Genomic DNA, 23,503 nt, shown 5'->3' on the forward strand with positions numbered 1-23,503 from the left:
GGTCCCCGCCCAGGTGGGACAGGGGCTGGCACACACGGGCAAGCCACCACGGCCGTGAGCTTCAGGCAGGGACTTAACAAGGTGCTGCAGTCGAGAACAGTCCACCACGGGGTGCTCAGGGAAGGCGCTCCCCACGGAGGTGGTGGTTAAAGGTTCCACCTGAATCGCCCAGGAGCCAGGAGCGGCATCCCAGGTGTCCTCAAGGAAGCCTGGCAGAGGCGGCGGAGGTGCGAGCCCCTCCCCAGGGGAATCTGCAGCCTGTTTCCTCCTCACCCGGGAAAGAGCAAGAGAAAGCTGCTGCCAGAACTCAATTAACCAGGGGTTTGCATACCAGGAACACTCTGGAGGGGAAAAACTATGACAGTGGACGCGGTTTTCTTCAATTCTTAGGCAAGGCTGTCCTTCCTCAGCGCTTGGGCCGCTTGACCGTTGTGGACGGCTGAACTGCCGTCACCTCCCCGGACAAAACCGGGGCCCATTCTTTCTAGAACTTGAGAACACTGAGGTTCACCTCCTCCCCGAGTGCACACCCACCCGGGCCCACAGGAGAGCGCTGGCTTCCCTCCGGTCCTCTGATTGGCTGCCCCGGAGAAAGTCTTTGACAAGAACTGGTCGCTTCTCGCCACAGCGGAGTGGACAAATGACCCCTAGAGTGGCCACAGCTACCAAGGGTGGGGGGTGAGGGCGAGGGGTGTGGGGTGTGGGGCAGGATTTGGAAATTGCAGGGTCCTCTTGGCTTTATTTAAAATGTTGATATTTCAGTCATCTTGAGTTGTTGGCGTTCATTTTGACTTTGAAAATATTGCAATAAAATATTCTTTGTCGCGATTTCTGTGTTTGGGGCATGCCCTTAAACTCTGGGCTCTAGCCGAGTGCCTCTCTTGCCTTAGCCTAGTCCTGGCCCCATCTGTACCCGCCGTGGAAGCCCACTTATCGGGGGGCCCTTGACGGCTATGTCCACCAGGTTCTGGAAGTTTCCCTGCACTCACACAGGATTTACCCTGGAACGGATTGCCCTGGGCTGGAAGTGTGTATACAACCAGACGGCAGGGAGAGCGAGACTGCACTGCAAACGCCAAACACCCACGCAGACGACCCCGGCGACCGCGACCTCCGCCCTACTCGGACCCGCTGCTGCGGGCTGGGGGCTGCCATCGGTTGAAGGCTGGCGCTGCGGGCGCTTCCATCCCGACCGTGCCACACGTCCGCAACCGTCAGCGGCGGGAGGGAAGGCTGGAATCTCCGTAACTTCGTAACTTCGCTTGAGCCAGGGGCTACCCGGTGCGTGGGAGGCTGCCCTGGCCCGTCGCAGGAGGGGCGACGGACATGTGACGGACCTCTGACATGTGAGGCTCGGAGAGCAGAAATGGGGGGTCTCTCATGATCCGGGTGCCTGTTCCCGGCCACGTGCTACAAGGAGGGACAGAGGGCTGCCGGCCCTGGTGCTAAGGGCTTAGCATGGGGATTCCAAAGAGGTTCTGAAGCAAGTTTTAGGAAAGATCTGATCCGAACTGCTTCCGAAGTTGGGTTAATGAGAGGAGAGCTTGGGGACAGAGAGAAATCGGGTAGAGAACATAAATATTTAATGGAAAAGAAAGAGGTATTGGGGTACCCCCGACAAGGGGTCCTGCCGTGTGTCCCGTGCAGGAAAGAAGGGGGACCCACAAGCTTGTGAAGTCACCTGCTTTTAAGAGCACAGGAAAGAGAAGAAAGTAAGCGACCTGGGGTGGCCGCGAGCCTTAGGGCCCCCCAGCACCCCAGTCTCGGGGGCATTTTCCCGGGCTGCGTTGTGAGCGGAAGGCGGGCGCTGGGAGAAAGGCCAGAGGGAAGGGCGGGGAGAAAAGAGGCTTTTTCACTGAGAGCCGTGAGCCGTCTGCTCGCAGCGGCGTTGAAGGCGCGTGCGGTGTGGGCGCGGCGGCTCGCGGAGGTCTCTGCACGCGTGTCGTCGTGCACGTGCACCCCGCCAGCTATGCCGACGCTCGAGATAGATGCGTATTGTTTCCATTTTACAATAAAGCAGATTGATGGCGGGCGCAGTGGCTCACGCCTGTAATCCCAGCATTTGGGATACTGAGGCAGAGAACCGCTTGAGGTCAGGAGCTTGAGACCAGCCTGGGCAACATAGCGAGACTTTGTCTTTACAAAAAGTAAAAAAAAAAAAAAAAAATAGCCAGATATGGTGGCGTGCACCTGTAGTCCCAGCTACTTGGGAGGCAGGAGGATCGCTCGAGCCCAGGGGTTTGAGGCTACAGTGAGCTATGATCAGGCCACCGCATTCCAGCCTGGGCGACAGAGCAAGAGACTCTGTCTCTGAAACAAACAAAAAATAAAAAATAAAATACAATACAGCAGATTGAGCCGTGGAGGCTCAGAGAGGTTAAGTGACGAGCCTGAGGTCACACAGCTACCAAGCAGAAAGCCACACTGCAGGTTGCTGGGTGGGTGTGGGGGACAGCCGTCAGTGGCCCCAGTGGGTCATGGCATGGGGGAGGCGGGAGGACTGGGGCCCCAGTGCCTGACAACAAGGCATTTCTGCGACCTGCAGGGAGAGCTCCAAAGGGAGCCACCAGGCCCGCCCGGGAGCGCACACCAAGGCCCAAAGGCTGAGCCGGAAGCAGAGATCCCGCCCGTGGGCGCGGCGACTGCTCACGGGTCACCTCCCGCCCGTGGACGCGGCGACTGTTCACGGCTCACCTCCCGCCCGTGGGCGCGGCGACTGCTCACGGGTCACCTCCCGCCCGTGGGCGCGGCGACTGCTCACGGGTCACCTCCCGCCCGTGGGCGCGGCGACTGCTCACGGCTCACCTCCCGCCCGTGGGCGCGGCGACTGTTCACGGGTCACCTCCCGCCCGTGGACGCGGCGACTGTTCACGGGTCACCTCCCGCCCGTGGACGCGGCGACTGTTCACGGCTCAGCTCCCGCCCGTGGACGCGGCGACTGTTCACGGGTCACCTCCCGCCCGTGGACGCGGCGACTGTTCACGGCTCACCTCCCGCCCGTGGGCGCGGCGACTGTTCACGGCTCACCTCCCGCCCGTGGGCGCGGCGACTGTTCACGGGTCACCTCCCGCCCGTGGACATGGCGACTGTTCACGGGTCACCTCCCGCCCGTGGACGCGGCGACTGTTCACGGCTCACCTCCCGCCCGTGGACGCGGCGACTTCACGGGTCACCTCCCGCCCGTGGACGCGGCGACTGTTCACGGCTCACCTCCCGCCCGTGGACGCGGCGACTGTTCACGGGTCACCTCCCGCCCGTGGGCGCGGCGACTGTTCACGGGTCACCTCCCGCCCGTGGACGCGGCGACTGTTCACGGGTCACCTCCCGCCCGTGGACGCGGCGACTGTTCACGGGTCACCTCCCGCCCGTGGACGCGGCGACTGTTCACGGGTCACCTCCCGCCCGTGGGCGCGGCGACTGTTCACGGCTCACCTCCCGCCCGTGGGCGCGGCGACTGCTCACGGGTCACCTCCCGCCCGTGGACGCGGCGACTGTTCACGGGTCACCTCCCGCCCGTGGGCGCGGCGACTGTTCACGGGTCACCTCCCGCCCGTGGACGCGGCGACCGTTCACGGGTCACCTCCCGCCCGTGGGCGCGGCGACCGTTCACGGGTCACCTCCCGCCCGTGGGCGCGGCGACTGCTCACGGGTCACCTCCCGCCCGTGGGCGCGGCGACTGTTCACGGGTCACCTCCCGCCCGTGGACGCGGCGACTGCTCACGGGTCACCTCCCGCCCGTGGGCGCGGCGACTGCTCACCGGTCACCTCCCGCCCGTGGGCGCGGCGACTGCTCACGGGTCACCTCCCGCCCGTGGACGCGGCGACTGTTCACGGCTCACCTCCCGCCCGTGGGCGCGGCGACTGCTCACGGGTCACCTCCCGCCCGTGGGCGCGGCGACTGTTCACGGCTCACCTCCCGCCGTGGACGCGGCGACTGTTCACGGGTCACCTCCCGCCCGTGGGCGCGGCGACTGTTCACGGGTCACCTCCCGCCCGTGGGCGCGGCGACTGTTCACGGGTCACCTCCCGCCCGTGGGCGCGGCGACTGTTCACGGGTCACCTCCCGCCCGTGGGCGCGGCGACTGTTCACGGGTCACCTCCCGCCCGTGGGCGCGGCGACTGTTCACGGGTCACCTCCCGCCCGTGGGCGCGGCGACTGTTCACGGGTCACCTCCCGCCCGTGGGCGCGGCGACTGTTCACGGCTCACCTCCCGCCCGTGGGCGCGGCGACTGTTCACGGGTCACCTCCCGCCCGTGGGCGCGGCGACTGTTCACGGGTCACCTCCCGCCCGTTGACGCGGCGACCGTTCACGGGTCACCTCCCGCCCGTGGGCGCGGCGACCGTTCACGGGTCACCTCCCGCCCGTGGACGCGGCGACCGTTCACGGGTCACCTCCCGCCCGTGGGCGCGGCGACCGTTCACGGGTCACCTCCCGCCCGTGGGCGCGGCGACCGTTCACGGGTCACCTCCCGCCCGTGGGCGCGGCGACCGTTCACGGGTCACCTCCCGCCCGTGGGCGCGGCGACCGTTCACGGGTCACCTCCCGCCCGTGGGCGCGGCGACCGTTCACGGGTCACCTCCCGCCCGTGGGCGCGGCGACCGTTCACGGGTCACCTCCCGCCCGTGGGCGCGGCGACCGTTCACGGGTCACCTCCCGCCCGTGGGCGCGGCGACCGTTCACGGGTCACCTCCCGCCCGTGGGCGCGGCGACTGTTCACGGGTCACCTCCCGCCCGTGGACGCGGCGACTGTTCACAGGTCACCTCCCGATCACGCCCGCCGCGCTGGAAGTCCCGAGCAGGCAGGGCCCGGCACGCCCGCTTCCTGGGGGGCTGCGCACGCCACACCGCGCCAGTCCGTGCAGTGCGCTCACCGGGCACACGGGGGGAGGGGGCTCGTCGCTGGCGCGGCAGCCCCTTGGGGACCCACGGGCTGGCTCCTTTCATCGGACTCGTTTTGCGTCATAGTCCCGGGGCGGACATCGCGGGCTGGAAAGATGGCAGAGCGAGGGAAGTCACGTCTCCTTTAGAGACAAGAAAACAGGCACAGAGAGGGTGGGTGTTTCGCCTAAACTCACACAGCGGGGCCAGGTGCTAAAACTCCCAGGCAGGGACTGTTCTGGGTCGTCACTCGGGGCGTCTCTGGAACTAAGAGCCCCCCGCCGGCGCCCCGCGGAGCACCCTCCTCCCAGGGAGCGGGAGGAGCCTGTAGGGTGTCGCAGCCACCTGCTCACGTGGCGGGACTTGCACGTGTTCTCTCCAGGCGGCCGACGGGGACCTGGCCGCCCAGAGCGGGTGTGCCCGGACTGCAGGTTCTTCGTGGCGATGGACACGGCTGGAGGCCCACGCATGGAGGAAGGGGCTCCTGCGGTGGCACGCCCGGTGCCCAGGCTCAAGCCCGCGCTCGCACCGCCCGGCCACGTGAGCTGGGCAAGCTGCCTGCCCACGCCCGGCCTCGCCGTCCCCGTCCCGAAATCAGGGCCGGTGATAAAGGTGTTAGCAGAGCCCGGTCTGCTCCCAGGAGCGCCAGGCACGGGCTGGGCCCGGCACGCTGCCAGGGAAAACTGCCCGGCTGGGCCAGCCCGGCCCTGAACGCCGCGCCTCCCTGCCTCTCCATGACGCCACCAAGGCCATCAGTGTGTACACACACACTCACACACACAAACACTCTTCCACATGCATGCACACACACATCCATACATCTATGGACATGTATACACACATACATGTATGCACACATACACGTGTATGCATGTACACACGTGTGTACATACATGCACATACACATACACACATCTATACACATCGATGCACATGCATCTATACACACATAGATACACAATACATCCATGCACATACATCTATACGCAGTATGCACACACATATACATGTATGCACACACATGCACACATATGCACACATCTGTACACACATACACATACATATACAGGTAGGCACATCTACACACATCCAGGCACATGCCTATACATACTACACACATATACTCATCTATACACATGTACACATACATGTATGCACACATACACACATATACACACGTCTACACATCCATACACAAGCACACACGTGTACACACACATACATGTACGCACACACACATATACACACGTCTACACATCCATACACAAGCACACACGTGTACACACACATACATGTGCACACATACATAAACAGCATACACGTTATGGAAGAGCGGGGCCGGGCTGCAGGGTGAGCTAGCTCCGTCTGGCACAGGCGAGCCCCAGGCGCCGTCCACCGCGGGGCCGTGGCCGCGGCAGCAGCCCGCGCAGCGCTGGGAACGGCGGGGAGGACGCCGCGGGACAGGTAGCGGGTGAGAGCGGAGGCGTGGAGACGCCGCTTTCCTGCCGCAAGCTCGACACGACCACCATTCGATGTGTCCGTGAGGGCAGGTGACCAAATGAAACGTGGTGAAACTGGAGCCCAGACCGCAGCGCGGCGACACGGGGCCGGCCCCGTGCCCGGCTGGAGGACCGTCCTCCCCCAGGTGGCCGGTCTCGCCTGCGGGGCTTCTCCGCCGCGCCCGAGGCCAGCGTGACCCCGCCGTGACTGCTGCCCGTGCCGCGCCCCGTAAGGAGCTTTTAGCCGAAACGGCCTTGTCTGCTGGCGTCTCCCGAGCTGAGCCGACAAAAACCCTACCTGTGTCCTCGGAGCACGTAGTCTCGCCGGGCAGGGGAAAGCGGGGACAGAGAGTGGCAGACACAGCGCCCAGCGTCAGGAGAGGCCGCCGCGGCGGGCGTGGCCACCGCCGGCCGCGTGGTTGGGGAGCCGGGTCCTCCCAGATTTCTGTTTCGTGAAGCTGAAAGAGCAACACAGCGACAACCCGAACGCCTTCTGGACATATCAGCTGTGACCTGTCGGCACAGCTGACCTTTCTTAATCTGTCTCTGTCTCTCGCGAGTGCTGATTTTGCTCAGGCATTTAACACTTAGTGGTAGACATCATACCCCTCAGCCCCCAAATCCTTCAGTGGCTCCCCCTAGAAATAAGACGATCTCCCGTAGACACACGATGCCACGATCACACGGAGGAACAGTGCCAATGCACCCAGGCGGGCACAGCGACACTGTGTGACCTGTCTTCCATAACAAAATTCCCCGACTTTCCCGACTATGTGCTTTAAAGCTGTCTTCTTTCCCGACCCAGGGCTCAAGCACGCCCTGCATTTAGTTGTCACTGTTGGGGGACACTTCTCGTGGGTCTCTTCACATCCTGCAAACAGAAGCCCTGGCTGCCGCTCGTCCTAGACTATTATTCTTTCAAGGAGGCTTGTGCAGAGAACAGCTTTGAAAGCTAGAGACAGCGTCTCTCCCCCGACCAAAGGGCGGGCGTGCTTCCTGTCCCCCCTGATACGAATAACCTCCCCGTCTGGGGAAGGGGCAGGCAGGCCTACCGCCTGCAACAGCAACGAAGGAGTGGGGTCCCCTACACTCGGGGCTCCCCTCCTGTCATGCAAACCACGGCGCGCACAGGTGTCACCTGGTCCTCTTCACGTGGCCCTGTGGGAATCGGGGCTCAGGGAGCAGCTGGCGTAAGAAAATGCTGACGCTCTGGTTCCCGCTCCTGGTGCGAGTATTTATCAACGCCCTTTGTCTCTGACCCAGGAGTGCCGCGTCTTCTGCTAGCGTCTGTGAGACGGTGGCTGCCTGAGGTCCTTGCCTGCCAGCCGGGTGAAATCTCGGACCCTGCCGGTTCTCGGGGGTCACTTCTCTTTAAGTCCTTGACTCTAACGGGCCCTGCGCCGATTTTGCCTTTCCGGACATGGACGGTTTTAAAGAGCGCGGGCAGATCGTTTGCAGGGCGTGCCGAGGTCTGAACTGAGGTGTCCTCGGGCTCAGGTTTAGGGTACACACTCCCGCAGGAAGTGACGGGGTCCCTGCTGAGTCGTGACCCTCAGGAGGCGCCGTGTGTCTGCCCGTCTCTCTCCCGACCACGCTGAGGGTGAGCCCTCGGCGGAACGTGCCAGTCTTTGTTCCGAAGGGACCTTTCTCTTCGTGGGTCCTCAGGAATGCCTGGGGACACAGCTGGACACCTCGGGGACATCCTGCTCCCTGACAGGCCGCAGCCTCTGCAAACTCTGGTCGATTCCTTGGCGACAACCCGTGCTCGATGACAGCCCCGGGCACGATGACACTTTCCTCTTGCGACAGAGACCACTGGTCTGCAGGGCCTAAAACAGTCGCAGTCTGGCCTTTTCGGGGGAAACCTGCCGGCCCTGCGATGGTGGCGGTGGGGGGAGGAGTGGAGAGTGACCGTCTCCAAATCCGCTTGCGTACGCTCATCTTTCCACGCCGGTTCCTCTACCGCTGTCCGGCTCTTGGGGTTCACGGTGGTCTTTTCCCAAGTGGCGCTTAAGGCGAAACACGGACGCCCCCGCGGCCCGCAGGGCGGCGCGGGACACACGCAGACGCGGAGCCCAGGCTCCGCAGCCGGCCGCCCGGGAGCTGCCGTCCTCCCCGTGGATCCGCGCAAAGCCCAGCGTGCCCGGGTCTCCCGGGTGCCGCCCGCCACCCAGACCGGTTTCCGGTTCTTTCCTCTCTCCACGGCGTGACACAAATGGGCGAGTCCGTCGGCCTGAGTTCGCGGCCAAATATCACTTGACTGAATAGGCTGGGGACAAAGAAACTTGGTCTATCGAGACAGAGAGCTCCTCCAAAGAGTGCTGCCGCTTTTCAGAAGCCACGATGGGAAACCCGTGAGTCGAGCAGTCGGCGGGCAGCGCCGCGCAGGTCAGGGAGAGGCCGGGCGGGGCGGCGCCAGGTCGCTGGAAGGCGCCCAGAGGCGGCGGCGAGCCCTGCGCCAGCTGGGGCCGCGCTCAGAGGGGAGGAGGCTCGGCGACCAGGGCCCACTGTCCCCTGCGGGTGCCCCGGGCCGAGCACACGGAGCGCACGGCAAGCACGCGGCTCCTGCTGGCTCCCCAGGGCCGGCGCGAGTCCACGCAAATGCTGTGGCGTGCGGTTTTCCAGCCGAGAGCGCAGACAGAGGGCGCAGGGCCGGGAAGGGCCGAGTCCGGGCACCCGGCTCAGGGCCCAGGGGGGGCGGGCGGGGTTTGGCAGTGCTCCTGGCGCAGTCCTCAGGTGCTAAGGGACGGGGAGATGCTGTCTGTCTGTTGTCCCTCCAATCAGCGGTGATGCGCTGAGCACCTACTGTGTGCCGGGCACTGCGGACCCAGCCAGGCGCTGGTTGGCCTTTGTCTCCATTCTCGTGGAACTTCCGGTCTGGGGTGAGGGTAGGAGGTGAAAGTGATTAAACAAGATCATTTCAGAGAGACAGAAATACTACAGAAATAAAACGGGGGCCAGGCGCGGGGGCTCACGCCTGTGATCCCGGCACTCTGGGAGACCGAGGCAGGAGGAGCGCTTGAGGTCAACAGTTTGAGACCAGCCTGAGCAAGAGCAAGACCCCGTCTCTACAGAAAAATATAAAAATTAGCCAGGTGTGTCGGTACATGCCTGTTGTCCCAGCTACTCGGGAGGCTGAGGCAGGAGGATCGCTTGAGCCCAGGAGTTGGAGGCTGCAGTGAGCTGTGACGCCGGTCCCAGCACTGCAGCCTGGGTGACGGGGTGAGACTCTGTCTCAAAAACAGCAACAACAACAAAGAAATAAATGCGGTGACGCGCTGGAGAGTAACCAGGCCGGAGTGGCTTTCCGTGGGGGAGGCCAAGCCACGGAGGCGACTTTCGAACCAAGAGCCGAATGGCGCTAAGGGGCCGGCTCGGGGCAGAGCTGGGAGAGGGGCTCCCGCAGAAGGAACGGAAAGCGCAAAGTCCCTGAGGCTGGCGCTCGCTTGAGGTTTCTTTCTGCGGGAAGACTGGGAAGAGAGGCAGAGAGAGAGGGCTGGGGGAAGAAACAGAGAAAGGAGAAGAAAAAAGGCCATGGGAGAGAAAAAGGCGGAAAGGCTAATCATGAAGAACTAGAGGGAGACACTTCCTGGAGGCAGCTCCAGGGCGGCTCCCGCCCGGCTCTGTGCGCCAGGGCCTGGCACCGCAGCCAGCGCAGCATCTCCCCGGGCGCTCGCGTCTCCCCAGGTGCTCGCGTCTCCCCAGGTGCTCGCGTCTCCCCGGGCGCTCGCGTCTCCCCAAGTGCATGCTTGCAAACTGCTCAAAGGCAGAAGTCACACCCGTATGTCTTCCTTTTTGCATAGAGACGCTCTGTGCGTGGTGGGCTCATTAACTACTGTTTGGATACGTGGACGGGCGGATGGGTGGACAGAATCTCCAACTGGAACGTTCTCTGAAATTAGCCATGCTGTTTATGTGTCACCAGGGTTGCACAGATATTTTGTGTGCGTGCGCACATGCACCCCTGTGGAACACACCCCAACGAACACGGACGCCCACTTAACTTAAGGACGTTTCTACCACCCAGGCTGTCCCGAACCAGGGGGCAGCAGGTTGGTAAACTGCACCCGGCAGGTCTGGTAAGAGGCAAGGGTCACTGCCACGCGGGGAAGAACATGGGCGCCTGTTACGGACTGAATGCCTGTGTCCCCCACATTCACCTGTTGAAACCCCCCCCCCCCGTGCGATGGGGTCAGGGCTTCGGCCAGCGGGTAGCCCGTGGCGGGGGAGCCCGGGATGGGCTCAGCCCCTTGTGAGAGGAGACATGGCGCTTCCGCTCGCTCCGCTTCCCCCACGCGCGGACACGGCGAGAAGGGGCTGTCTGCCAGCGGGAGGCAGGTCCTCACCCGACACCGGCTCTGCCAGCACCCTCATCTTGGGCCTCTCAGCCTCCAGAAATGGAGAAAAAAAAGAAAATGTTTAAGCCGCCCGGTCTATGCTAAGGGGCCACAGCAGCCTGGGCCGCCTCAGCCGGACACACGGATGCGGAGACAGGGCAGGGAGGTGGCGCCGGGAGAGGAGGAAGCAGCGGGAAGTGCGCCCGGACTGCTGGTGTGCACTGGCGCTTGAGTCCCTCCAGAGGACCCCGCTGTGCTGTATTTCCCAGCCTCCCGTGCAGCTGAGGGCGGCCGTGCAACTGAGTTCTGGCCGCGGGAAGATGGGTGGGATTGACGAGCACGGCCGGCCAGGCCCGTAGAAGCCCCCTCACACGCCTTCTCCACCCACCGGCTGCAGAAAGGGACTGCAGGCGTGTCCGGGACGTGCAGCCACGAAACGGAGGGAGACTGGGTCCCGGGATGACTGCGTGGAGCAGGGCCCCCTGGCTGGGCAAGAAGCCACTGAGATCGGGGATGTTTGTCACAGCAGCTGATGTTACACATCCTGACCAATACAGAAGAGAAGAAGAGGGTGAGAAGTAGAGGCTCTTCCTTGAAAAATAAGCCTCTAGAAGAAGAGGATTTAAACACAGTGGAGTCTAGACGCCCACTGATGGACACAGGACAGGGAGACAGTGAAATAGTCCTCTCTCTGACATCAGTCTGGTAGACAAATTCAGGGGGAAAAGGACAGGAAGGCCAGTTTTTAAGGGTAAGAGGTTCCAGAAAAAAGGGTACTTAACGCTCAAGCCACTTGGCATGGGGTCAAAACTTCCACATTTTAAAAAGAAGGGGAGAGAAAAGGTTCAATTTTGAACTTCATATTGAAAAATAAATCTAAAATGATAAAAATTGAATAAGCCAATTTTGTCTCGATTTAACAAGGTTTGGGAATTCCGCTCTAATTCTTAGAGCAGACAGATGACAAAGAATGATATTTTTTCTTTGCCATATTTTTTTTCCCCAACAAAATTGTCTTAGGGCGCAATTGACATTCTTCCCTTCACATTTGACTGTTTGGCAGCTCTTTGATTCAGAAATGATTTTTTTTTTTTTTTGTAAAAAGTTCAAGGGTTTAATAATCACCCTTTCCCTGGGCTTCTTTTAATCCTTTGAAATGCAGAGCGTTATCTTTCATGAGTTCAGAGCCAGGGCAGGTTGGACGTTGCCGGAGAAGCCGGATCAGCAGGATGCTCTGCTACCAGCCACTGCAACTTCCCACCCGAGGGACTTAGAGCAGTGGCATCTCGCGAGGGGGACTTAGGTGACCGCCATGGGACTTAGGTGGCAAACCCGAGTTTGCGGCGATTTGCTGACGCCAGTCGAGGTGCGAGTAGCTGTCACTGCTTCCTCCGCAGGTTCCAGGGGGCTGTTTACGCGGATTCCTGGCCACTTCCCCATCTGCTGCCCTGGACTGTTTTTCTAGCCTACTTAGTATGGGGACATTCGTGGGGAAAATATCACAGCGGGTAGGAAGTTTTCGCTCAAAATCCAAACAAAGAGAAGAAAAACAAGAGCAAAGGGAAAGAAGGTTTAGGGGGAAAAAAAAAGACTTTGAGAAATCCCGAAGGCTCTTGTTCAGCAAATAACTTCCCAGGGTTTCTTAACATACCAGGAAACTCCGGAGCCGCAAAAATAAGCCTCGCTCAGGAAAACACCCCCGTTTCGGATTTGTTTGTTGAGCTCGTGCTGGACTCGGCGCGCAGCGAGGCTCCTGGCATCGGCCGACGTCCCAGGCCGGGTGGAGTCTCTGCGTAGAAGGCAGCAGGACAGAGTCCCGGACACCTGGAAGCTTCCTACGAAGTAGTTTTTCCCGCTGTCCCTCTTTGGGCAGAGGCTTCCGATCGAAGGGAAAGTGGAGTGGGAGGAAACGTCTTTCTTGGAACCAGAGGATGGATTCTTGTCACCATTTAGGGCTCTGCTCCAATGTCACCTCCTCAGGGAAGCCTGCCCCGATTTTCCGGTTCAATTGTCAACCCCTCGTTCCCCAAACTGTCTGTATTCCATCACCACACAAGGGGTCACCCCTTAAAATTATGGGGTTCGCTTTTTGGTGTCTTCTACAGTGGCAGCAACTCCACGGCAGACGGGACTTTACCTGTCTCATTCGCCAACCAAGCCCAGCACCTGGCAGAGAGCTGAGCACACAGTAGGTGCTCCGTACGTGTTTGCTGAGTTAAACTGAACCCCTAAGTTAAAAGCGTTTAAGAAGCAATGACAGAGGATACCACTGAATTCCAGAAGGACTAGGCCCTACCCCCCAGGAGTTTCTTCACAGAAATAGTTTACATATATATTTTTTTCCTGTAGGTGATTCGATGAATGCAGCTCTTATGCGAAGCACAGCGTGAACTAACCGTGGTGGCGGTGAGGAACACAACGAGATAATTGTGCACAGTACTTAGCGCACCGTCTGATACCCTGTGAGTGCTTGATGAATACTGGCACTTAATAATAATATCGGTTATGAAGCCGAGCAGACGGGCCCTGCCCTGCCACCCCTCCCGTGTCCCCGGCCCCCTGTGGGCCCACGCGGCTCAGTGCCCCCTCCCGCCTCCTGCTGCCTCCCCCGGGGTCCCCCCAGAGGCTGGGGCGTGTGTCACACCTGCAGGAACCTGCATGGCCTCCGTGCACGGAAACGCAGGCGCAGGGGCGGGGTGACAGCCACCGAGCCCCCAGGGGCAATGCCCCCTTCACCCTGCTTGGGGCGGTTCTGAGGCTGCTCCCTAAGGCCGCTAGGGAGCTGCGGCAGGGTGGAGGGAGGCAGACGCAGAACGTGGTATGGGCGCCTTGCCCCGCTCCTGGGACCACCCCCTGCACTGCTGGCACGTGGTATGGGCGCCCTGCCCCGCTCCTGGGACCACCCCTGCACTGCTGGGCTCGGCTTCCGGCAGGCCCAGGCCGGCGTCGGCTCTCTCCCGTTGCTCCCTAAACGACTCCCACCTCTCGTGCATAAATGTGCGTGCCGGTGCACATGCATGTGTGCACACACACACTCACATGCATGCACGTACACAGATGCACACTCGCACCTATGCATGCGCATGCACACATGCACACACGTACGCGCACATGCGAGCACATGGAGGCACACAGATGTGCGCACACATGCATGCACACACAGGGCTGTGCTCCTATCCCCCTCCAAACACACAGCCCGAACCACACCCACAGGGAGAGGGTTTTCCGAGCGACACCCACGATGACACACGCAGCGGGCCGGCCCCGCGGGGAAGAGTTGCATTGTCGCGGGCTGTTTGCGGCCCCAGGGTGGCGGGCGTCCGGGCAGCTGAGACGCGGAGGTCTCAGGGCAGGGAAGCCGCTGGACGAGCCGTAGCCGTGCCACCCCAAACTGCGATATCTCCCTTCCCGTGGCGGGATGAATGCGGCCTCAGACAGATGCTGCCCCACAGCTGTTTGTGGCGGGCGCGCAGGCCAGTGGCTTTGAGAGGGGGCTGGAAAGGCGTCTGACAAAGGGGCCACTGTCTTCGCGGAGCTTGACGTGAGCCAAGCAGGGCCCGGGCGGCGGAGTTTGCACAGCTGCGGCCGGGAGCAGACGTGCACTTTCAGCTGACCCGGCCCGCGGCTGCGGGCATTAAACCCGACACTTTCCAGATGTACGGGCCCTCCCTTTGGCACCGCCCGCAAACACTCTGTCCCCAGGTACACGCGTGCACACACGCACACACACACACTGGCAGTGGGGCTGTGAATGCCGCGTTGTGCTGCAGAGCCCGGCCGCTGCAGACCCCACACCCAGACCGTACGAGAGGCCCGGGCCGCGCTGCAAATTTATGAGCTGGATTTCAAAACAGTTCAAGTTCAAAGTCAGCTCTGCAGCAGCCGCCCCTCTGACCACCATCACTCTCCATGCCTGGCTCTAGGCTGGGGGGTAGGGGATGCTGAGCATGCCTTCCAGAAGGTTCTTGTCAACCCACACTGGCGTGAACCTGGAGGGAGGGGGCTCAGCAGGAGTTTGGGCGCCCAGGGTCACCCCTAGCCGGCCCCGCTCCCTTAGTGCCCGTGGGGGTGGGTACGTGGGCAGGGCAGGTCACGGGGCCCAGGGGCTTCCCCGCAGAGCTCGTCTGGCTTTGTGCCACGGCACGAGCCCGCGCCAGCCCCGGGCGCTCTGGAATCGCTGTGCCGCGCGGCCTTCCACCTGGCGGGCGGGAGGAAGCAGACCTGCCCGGGCCCACGCTGACGGGGCCACGTGACGGCAGGCAGGGACACTGGACATTCTCTTCCTCCCCAGTGAGGAGGAGGGAGAGGAAGAGGAGGGAGAGAGAGGGAGGTAGACGGAGGGAGGGAAGGGGAGAGAGAGAGCAAGAGACCCCACGAGAGGGGGCGAACCCACTCGCATGATAACGACATTGGTCCGTTCATGAGGGACCCTAGTGACCTAAACGTCTCCTAAAAGCCCCGCCTCCCAACACCAGCACAACGGCAATTAAAGTTCCACGTGCGTTTTGGGGGGCGGGACAGGCGTCCCAAGCGCGGCACCCCCCTCAAATCTGTCCGCGTTATGTCTAGTGCGCGGCCCAGCCCGACTGCGACAGGGCGCGAGCGTGTCCCCGGGAGCGCAGCCTGAGGGAGGGCCCGGCGCCGGTCCGCGGGCGCCGTCGGAGCCGGACCTCCAGCTCGGCTGGCGCTGCCCGGGACCGCGCCTTTGCCCAACCGCCAGGCTGCAGGGTCGGGCCACCAGGCGTGGGACCCTCCCGATACGTCTGCCCCGTCCCCGCTCGCCACTCCCTGCATGGCGCGGGGATGGGGAGGAGGAAGACAGGGGCAAAAGGAAGGAGAAGAGGGAACGAGACAATTCAGGGCCAGCAAAGGTGGCAGCACCCCTCCCCACGCAGCCTCCCGCTGAGCCGCGTCTTTGAGGGTCAGCAACATTATAGCAACATGTGTGTGCCCAGCGTGTGCCCGGCCCCACGCTAAGCACTTGACACATGTGATTCCATGTAGCCCTCACCACGAGGTCTGTGCTGTGATCATCCCGTTTATGGGGGAGGAGGAGGGGAAGGCGGAGGGAATGAGGAGGGAGAGGGGAGGGGGAGGGGAGGGGGAGGGGAAAGGAATGAGGCGGGGGAGGGGAGAGGGGAGGGGGAGGGAAGGAGGTGGGGGAGGGGGAGGGAATGAGGAGGGAGAGGGGAGGGGGAGGGGAGGAGGAGGGGAAGGGAATGAGGAGGGGGAAGGGAGAGGGGAGGGGGAGGAGGTGGGGGAGGGGGAGGGGAGGGGAGGGGAAGGGAATGAGGATGGGAGAGGGAGGGACTGAGGATGGGAGAGGGAGGGGAAGGGAAGGGGAATGAGGAAGGGAAGGGGCAGGGGAGGGAAAGGGGGAGGGGAGGGGAATGAGGGGAGAGGGAGGGGAGGGAAGGGGGAGGGGAAGGGGAGGGGAAGGGAATGAGGATGGGAGAGGGAGGGAAGGGGGAGGAGAGGGGAAGGGAATGAGGATGGGAGAGGGAAGGGAAGGGGGAGGGGAAGGGGGAGGAGAGGGGAAGGGGAATGAGGAAGGGAAGGGGCAGGGGAGGGAAAGAGGGAGGGGAGGGGAATGAGGGGAGAGGGAGGGGAGAGGGAGGGGAGGGGAATGAGGAGGGAAGAGGGAGGGGGAGGGGGAGGGGAGGGGGAGGAGGAGGGGAGGGGGAGGAGGAGGGGAGGGGAGGGGAGGGTAAAGAAGACATCCGGATCGCTGAGTGAACGGCAGAGCCGAGCGTCACAAGCTGGCATTGTGCCCCTCCCAGGACACAGCTGGCAACACGCCCCACGCCGCCTGCTCTGGGCACGCCCTTCCCGCGTCCACACGCGTGAGCAGGCTGCACCCGTGTCTGCTGCTGCCCTCCAGATCTGCACCTAGGAGCCCGTCCCCCGCGCTGGCGGTGGAGGGGACGTGAGAAGGGCGGCGGCAAGCTCCCCCGCGCCTGCCCACCAGGGCCCTGGCCCTGTCCGTGAGCCCCCGGTGACCGAGCCTCCCCCAAAGCTCCACCTCCGTGCACCCTCACGCCGGGGATTAGAGTCCCAACGAATAAACTTGGGGCGGACACAAACGTTGCGCTCACAGCAGCCCTGGGGAAGGGCGGTGTGGAATCTTCCAGAATAACAAAGAGGTTCTTTACTGAACTGACCAGGGCTAGCCCTTTCGTGCCCACTAACGGCCAGGGATGAAAGAGGGGAGCCCCTCAGATGCCCGCAGCGCCCCAGCCTCCCGTCAGCCGCGGGCCGTGCTCAAAGGCTGGGCGCCGCGGGGAGGTGTCCTGGGCCCGGCAGCCAGGCCGCCTGGCGCGGATCCCACACCCACGGCCTAACGGCCCATGTGTTCTCAGGCAGAGAACTTTACTTAACCTTTCTGTGCCTCAGTTTCCTCATCTGTAAATGGGCGACATCTTACAAGCCCGCCTCCCTGGGCTGCTGCGGGGTTCCCTAACTGACTTTCACGCGTGTCAAGCCCCAGAGCGCGCCTGGGCCGCACCAGCGCCCGCCAGCAGTGGGGACGGCCGTCTCGGAGGCTGGGTGCTTGCCAGTTGGCCGGCCGCTTGGTGCCGACGGTGGCCCAAGCGGTGTCCTGTGTCCTTCAGGTCCTCAGGGACGTTTATACCTGGGGCACCTTACGCACCTGGTGCTGAAATCCTGGCACCTACGGAACCGCCCGGAAGCCAGCCCCCGACTCGCACCCTCCTCCGCGTCTGTGACACCAGGGACCTCAGGGGAGCCCGTGCTCGGGGGACGGAGCTGCTGACGGTCCAAGTGGCTCCTGGCTTCGTGGAGGCCACCCAGCCCCTCCTCGCTGGCTTGAGGAAGGCACCAGGGGCCTCGATTTCATGCATAAAACCGTTTTGCTTTCGGGTGCGCTGGGCGGTGGGGCCGCGGTGGCGGGACTGGCTGCTCCAGGCGGATCTGAGCGCACGTCCGCCCGGTCAGCAGAACCCAAGTCCCCGGCCCTCTGCCCCAGGGCCCGCCCTTGGCGGGGTCAGGCCACAGTCCAGCAGCGCGTCGAGGACCTGCCTGCCTGTCTCCCAAGCCCTGTGGCCTTTGTCCCCAGCTTGCGTCTGCGCCCGGCACGCGGTGGCCCCGTCCCCCCAGCAGCCGCTCCCAGCACAAGGCCGCTTCGAGTCGGTGGCCTGGTTTCTGGACCGGCGCCGCGGCCGCTTTTCCCTCCCTTTGGCTGTGTGATGCTGACACGTCTACACTTGGGGTGGCGGGAGGGGTTCTGCTCTGCTTCTGCCTTCAGCTGCCCCGGGGCCGCGAAGCAGGGGCCAGGGCCACCGGCGGCCACCAGCCTCATGCCAGGCAGGGAGCGCCGTGTGAATTGCTCACGTTCACTTCTGCCGGCCACCGTGGTCCGGGTGACTGTGTAGACAGACATGGGGACCAGCGGGGAACGGGAGAGAGGGAGACGCAGAAACCCACAGGCGGGTTCACGGTCCAGCTCCTCCCTTCCTGGCTGAGCGACCCTGAGCCTCAGTTTCCCCAAGTGTGCACGGGGGCAATGAGAGACCCTGTTCCCCGAGAGCCGTGGGAGCAAGAGGTGACAATACCAGCACACAGTGCACGTTCAGCAGAGCCTCATGGAAACTTCGCACCCGTTAAGCACCAACTCCCTCAGTGTCCAGCCCCACCACTCTGCTTTCTGTCTCTGCGGACTTGACCATCCAAGGTGCCTCATACAAGCTGAATCATGAAGCACTTGTCCCTTTGTGTCGATAGATGTATGTCTTTGCTAACACAGTAAGTAAGATCCAGCTCTGAGCCTAAGGCCCGTCATAACTTCAAAGCGGTGGGACGTGGACAATTTGACTCATGAGGACTATGCTGAGCATGGGGACTCAGAAAGGGACACTGCAGCAGACGAAGCTGGAAAAATGGGGGCAGGGGGTCAAGGGGGACAACAGCCTAGAGAAGGACTGGACAGGGCAATACCAAAGTGAAGAAAGTCACTGGGAGGCTACTGCACCAGTCCCAGCAATAACCAATAAAGGCCGGAACCAAAGCGACAGAGCAGGAAGAAAAAGGAGGACTCGGATGAGAGGCATACTTGGGAAAGAGTACTCGTATATGTTAGCGGCTGGCCAGGTGGGAGGGGGCACAGGTGGAGGAAAATGTTTGGGGCCTAAAGAAATAGTGGCCCCATGTTAGACCTGGGGAAACCAAGGCACAGAGAGGTCAAGCTTGCCGCCCAAGGTCACACAGCTGGTAAGAGGTAGAACTGAACGGGCGGGACCCACGGCCTGGCGGTGGCGTCTGCACTCTAAACCGGTGGGGTTGATACTTGGAAGCCACAGAGCAACCACCAGGTGGAAGAGGGAAAGGAGAGAGAGTCAGGAGGCCGCAGCTGTCGCCAACAGAGCAGGACGCGGGACTTCAGCGGAGGGGGCTTGATGCTCGGAAGGTTCTCTTGGCTTCCAGGGAGGAGCAGGCCAGGGCGGGTCGGCCGAGGTGGCCGGACATGGGTTGTGGCCGCTCGGCCAGGGTGCCTGAATACTTCCAGTGTTTTTTCTAAGCCCTGCGCCAGGCAGGGAGGAAGCAGGGGCCTGTGGGGACATCTGAGCAGGTAGGTGACACGGCCCTGGTGGAACCGGGCCTCACTCCGGAGCCTGTGACCGATCTGCTCGGTCTGGGCGGCGCCAGCGCCCGGGCCGTGGGGAGGGGCGCCGAGGGACGAGGCCCTCTCAGGCCCCCACTGCTCTGTCTGGGGGGCAGGCCAGGTGAGAGTGAGGGCTCCCGGCCCCCAGGTGGCCCCGCTCGGCTGACCGCGCAAGGCCTGACACCCGGGGAAGAAGAGACGGCTCAGGGACATCTCCCGGTCCCTGCGCCCACGCCAGCCCAAACCCTGCTTGGACACAAGGGAAAGCAGCGACCAACCGCAGGAGTCCCAGCCTCTGCCTCTGGGGATAGCAAAGGCTGCCGCCAAACCGGACGCGGAACCACGCTCCCTTCCCTGAGCCAAGAAGGACCAGACGCCTGCGTCTGTCATGGGGTGAACCGTGTCCCTGAAGGAATACCACGTTCAGGTCCTAGCCCGGCGCCTGTGGGGGTGCTGACTTGGAAATAGGGGCTCTGCAGATGTGCTTGGGTTAAGATGAGGTCCCAGGGTAGACCCTGAACCCAGGACGACTGGTGTCCTCAGGGGAAGAGGAGAGGTACAGAGAGGGGAGGCCGGGTGACAGGAGGCACAGGCCGGCGTGACCCCACGAGCCAAGGACTGCTGGCAGCCCCCGGAAGCCGGAACAGGCAACGCAGGATCTGCTCAGAGTCTCCGAGGGCCTCAGCCCGACCTCAGACCTCCGGCTCCCGGAACGGTGAGCGAACACGACACGGCAGTCGTGTGAGCCCCCCAGCCTGCAGCATTTGTTACCGCGGCCCCAGGACACTCAGGCGGCGTCTGAGATACTTCACCGCAAACCATCACCCGCAGGGACAGGGGCAGCCAGCCACCAGGCGGAAAAGGCTTGGTCCCTGGCGTTAGAGGTGCACCGCGGAGGACCAGTGTCTCCCGAGGGCGGTCGGCTGGTTCCCAGCGGTGCGCACGGAGGGCGACGTCGCGTCCTATCTCCGGAGGAAGGGGTCTCTTCCGGCCGGAGCCTGGCATGCAGGGCCGGGACAGCACACACGGCTCGGAGAAACTGCGCCGCGAGCACAGGTGGCAGGAAACAGGTAAGCTGTGACGGGGAGCTGGGCCTGGCCTGCCAGGAGGTGTTCACACTCTGAATTCCAAACGCCTGGAGGTGTTCACACTCTGAATTCCAAACGCCCGGAGGTGTTCACACTCTGAATTCCAAACGCCCGGAGGTGTTCACACTCTGAATTCCAGACGCCCGGAGGTGTTCACACTCTGAATTCCAAACGCCCGGAGGTGTTCACACTCTGAATTCCAGACGCCCGGAGGTGTTCACACTCTGAATTCCAAACGCTGGAGGTGTTCACACTCTGAATTCCAGACGCCCGGAGGTGTTCACACTCTGAATTCCAAACGCCCAGAGGTGTTCACACTCTGAATTCCAAACGCCCAGAGGTGTTCACACTCTGAATTCCAGACGCCCGGAGGTGTTCACACTCTGAATTCCAAACGCTGGAGGTGTTCACACTCTGAATTCCAAACACCCAGAGGTGTTCACACTCTGAATTCCAAACGCTGGAGGTGTTCACACTCTGAATTCCAAACGCCGGAGGTGTTCACACTCTGAATTCCAAACGCTGGAGGTGTTCACACTCTGAATTCCAAACACCCAGAGGTGTTCACACTCTGAATTCCAAACGCTGGAGGTGTTCACACTCTGAATTCCAAACGCCCGCAGGGATTTCTGTGCATCGCAAGTTCCTTGGGGCGGGAGAGAGCGAGAGCAGGTCTCTGAGTTACTTTTTTTTTTTGAGACAGAGTCTCACTCTGTTGCCCAGGCTAGAGTGAGTGCCGTGGCGTCAGCCTAGCTCACAGCAACCTCAAACTCCTGGGCTCAAGCCATCCTCCTGCCTCAGCCTCCCGAGTAGCTGGGACTACAGGCATGCGCCACCATGCCCAGCTAATTTTTTCTATATATATATCAGTTGGCCAATTAATTTTTTCTATTTATAGTAGAGACGGGTCTCGCTCTTGCTCAGGCTGGTTTTGAACTCCTGACCTCGAGCAGTCCTCCCGCCTTGCCCTCCCAGAGTGCTGGGATTACAGGTGTGAGCCGCTGCGCCGGGCCCGAGTTAGACTCTAAAACATGTGCAGTTCCAGCGTCCTCTCTCCCGCACCCACAGCGTGACCCGGGCCGGGCGACTTTATCCAGGTGGAACCGTCCACTCGCTGCCCTTAACCTCCGCCCTCCGCAGAGTCCCTGCCACGGCGCCCTGGCGGTCTCTCCGCGGGCAGAGACCGTCTCCCTCCTCCCTCTCGAGGGGTGCAGGGCGTCCGGCGGTGCCAGTCGCCCGGGCGAGCGTGAGCCAGTCACTGAGGAATAGTCAAGACTCTGCCGCGATCCAGGTCAGGAATGACACGGTGACCGCAAAGCGTGACGTTGAACCGTGCCCATCCCTCTGGCGCCGCCCCCGGTGTGCGTGCGGGCTGTGGTTTAGAAGGGAATACTGTCGCTGTTTTTAAACAGCGTGGGATTTTATTCCCGCTGTCGGTCGCGTTGGGCGCCCTGCTGTTGCTGGCAGCTGCACGTTGCCGGGTCGCTGGGGCGCTGTCGAGAATGTCGCCTAGGCACGGCGTCTTCGCGGGTTGATCTTTCCCCGCCCGTCTGCTGTCCGCGCTCGCCGGCTTCTCCCCCCGCGAGGTTCCCCCGTGACATTTCCCGCGGGTCTGTGCCATCGTTTCGGCTTCCCCACGACTTCCTCTTCTCTCATCCATTCCCCGTTTGATTTTTCACCTTGGTTCACGGTCTTATCCTTTTGTTTTTCGTCCCTTCTCACAGAGGCAGCAGCCCTGCGCTCAGCGGTTTCGCTCTAGGGAATGTCATTCGGGCGGGGGATTCGAGTCCATTCTGTGCGACCCTTCCTGTTTCATCAAGCGGTGGTGATTGTTGCTACTGGTGAGCTGCTCTTATGACATTTTTAGTTTGCAAAAGAAAATGTTAGTGAAAGGTGGTGACTCTTTTTTTGTCCTTTATATCAAAAAATGAAAACAAAAAAAAAAAACTATGCCCGAGTCCAGACCACCAAAGGTACGGTGGAGAGGACAAACTGTCCCCAGGCACGAGACAAGGGAGACGTAGAAGACCCTATAAAAAGCGTCCAGGTGGGAGACGATGAGGGGTGGAACCCACAGCGGTGCTGGGAACAGAAAAGAAAGAGCAGATGTGGGGACGTGGACTCTGCCGTGCCGACACGCCGAGCCAGGCGTCCGGGAAGGAGGGAGGGGGGAAGCCCCGGTTGCGGTTCTCCCCGCCCGGCCACAGCGCGACTGCGGTGCCGTGACCGGCCCCCTCCCGACCGCTCCAGCCGAGGGGTGTCTGCGCCCCCCTCCGAGCCTGTAAGTGGGGCACTATTTTCTGTGCTTGGAAACCTTCCAGGTCCCTCCTAAGCTGGGTCATTAAGTAACGAGACGCGTCCCACCGTAACTTGCTCTCCTGCGAGACCCAATTATCCGCGCACATTCCTGTCTCCCCTCCCTGGGCGCGGGGCTGCTGAGTCAGCAATGCACCCACGGAGCCGGCGCTGCTGTCGCGAAAGGCCTGTGTGCACTGGCTCCCGGGAAGCTTTTTACAGCGACCTGGAAAGAATTTGTCGGAGGGCAAAAGGCGGGGAGCAGAGGCGCAGCAGACAGCCGAGCCCCGACTCCGCTCCTCCCCTCGTCCCGGGCCGTTAGCGTTGGAAGCGCACGAGCTTCTGAGCGGGGCTCTGAGTCGCGGCCCGGGACCGAGGGCTGCGCCGCACGCCTTCCGTAGACGCTGATACGTCACTACGGCGCTTGTCGGTTCACGTTTTACAAAGGGTCTGGGCGAAGTCCTAGCTAACGAGGGCTGGATGCCGCAGGGACGACACAGCCACAGGCGAGATGGTACAGTGGCAACCGGAATGCCAAGAGCCCAGCAATTCCAATCTTTGTTGGAATTATTTTAAAAAAAAAATAAGAACTTCAGATGATCAAGGAGATTTACTCTTGTAGCAAAGAGACGAGAACTCTCCACTGGGCTAGGGAAGGAAACGTCACCGGAGGAAACCACGGAAGCCCTCGGGCCCCACCAGAGTTAGAGTTATCCGGAACTTGGTGCTAATTGTTCCTGTACTTTTCTTTTCTTTTCTTTCTTTCTTTTTTTGTTTGTTTTTTTTG

Source organism: Microcebus murinus, chromosome 22, assembly GCF_040939455.1.
Source record: "Microcebus murinus isolate Inina chromosome 22, M.murinus_Inina_mat1.0, whole genome shotgun sequence".
NCBI classification, from domain to species: Eukaryota; Metazoa; Chordata; class Mammalia; order Primates; family Cheirogaleidae; genus Microcebus; species Microcebus murinus.